The sequence below is a fragment of the Cornus florida genome, unplaced genomic scaffold, assembly GCF_030987335.1.
Source record: "Cornus florida cultivar Cherokee Brave unplaced genomic scaffold, ASM3098733v1 CherokeeBrave_3.0.0_Hap2_Chr04, whole genome shotgun sequence".
Lineage (NCBI taxonomy): Eukaryota > Viridiplantae > Streptophyta > Magnoliopsida > Cornales > Cornaceae > Cornus > Cornus florida.
In genome coordinates, this window is record NW_026775574.1 from 66,809,227 (window position 1) to 66,810,706 (window position 1,480).

The window sequence follows — 1,480 nt, forward strand, 5'->3', positions numbered from 1 at the left end:
ATACCTTCTTGTAGAAGGCATCAGCCTGTGTGGAGGCATTTATTTGTTTTAAGTGCATTGATATTATTGAGGAGTTTGGGAACATCGTATATGGAGGTTGAAAAATTGAAGTGTTAGTGTGTTGACTTATCCTAGTACATGCATGGTCGTAGATCACTTAATCGTCCTATTGCTCCTGTAAATCAAAATCTCGAAGTTTTTCTTCGGTGTTTAAGAGGTAATACTAGGGATAGTCATCCTAATCTTCCAAATTTTGATTTTTCATCACCTTTAATGGAAGACCCAATAGATCCAATTAAAGATCCCATTGTAGATCTTGGTCATGTGGATCATAACGGTGTGCACCACCCACCACAAGTTCATATTGTGGATCCTCAAGGTCTACATCCACCCTTGGGAATGCCACGACCAATCAATCCTGCGGTGCAATAACCTAATCTAGGGATGCCAAGGCCAAATGTTATTCCCCCAATTGGTGAGCAACAACAACAATATGTTCAAATGGCATACCCTCAACAAGGTCAAATGCCATATCTTCCTCTCAATCCTCTTAATCCTCCAATGGTCCTTAGGGATCGTTATACTCCAAATCAATATAATGCACCCACTTGCATTCAATTGCCAAATTTCCGTGCTCATCATTATGAGATTAAAGCTTCCACCATTAACATGTGCCCCCTTTTATATGGGTTGAGCAATGAAGAGCCTTATAAACATTTAAATGAGTTCTTGGAAGTTTGTTCCACCGTGAAGATCACGGATGTTCCGGAAGAAGTCCAAAAAATGAAACTTTTCCCTTTCACTCTTCGGGATAAAGCTAAATATTGGTTCAACAACTTGCGGTCAAATACAATCACCTTTTGTGCACAATTGCAACAAGAGTTCCTAAAAAAGTACTATCCCGCGAGTCGAACTGATTCAATGAGAACTTCCATTCGTGAATTTAAACAAGAAGAAGGAGAACCCCTTCATGAAGCATGGGAACGTTTGAATAACTTGCTACGGAAGTGTCCACATCATGACATTCCTAAGTGGCAATTAGTTCAATGTTTGCTTTCAAGTTTATCCGATGCTAAGAAGGGCATTGTTGATGTTTCTTGTGGCGGAAGCTACATAAAAAGAAATGAAGATGAAATTTGGCACCTTTTCGAAAAAATGAGTGAAAACTTAATGCATAGATCTTCATCTTCTAGGGGTGGTCACCTAACAAATGTGGGAGGAAAGAAAGCTCTAAATCAAATAGACTCTTCCATGGAAATTGCCGCCAAGGTCAAAAATCTTACTCAAAGGTTTGATAAATTCCTTTTGAATCAAGGTCCGGCAATTCAATCTTATCCTCACCATTCCAATGAAATGTGCATGACTTGTTCTAGTTACACTTATCATACTTCAAATTGCCCTCTTAGACAAATCATACCAAGTGAGTCTCAAGAACAAGCAAATGCAGCTTTCATTCATCAAGGGAACAACCCTTATTCCA

The 1,480-nt window shown here is 39.1% G+C and overlaps 1 non-coding gene across 1 annotated transcript; it reads right to left on the reverse strand.

Annotated features, from left to right (window-relative positions):
- Nucleotides 1-918: 918 nt before the first annotated feature.
- On the reverse strand, nucleotides 919-1,025 carry LOC132305845 (small nucleolar RNA R71). Its single transcript, XR_009481717.1, has one exon. It is a non-coding gene; the product is annotated as a small nucleolar RNA R71 (small nucleolar RNA).
- Between the last annotated feature and the right edge of the window lie 455 nt (nucleotides 1,026-1,480).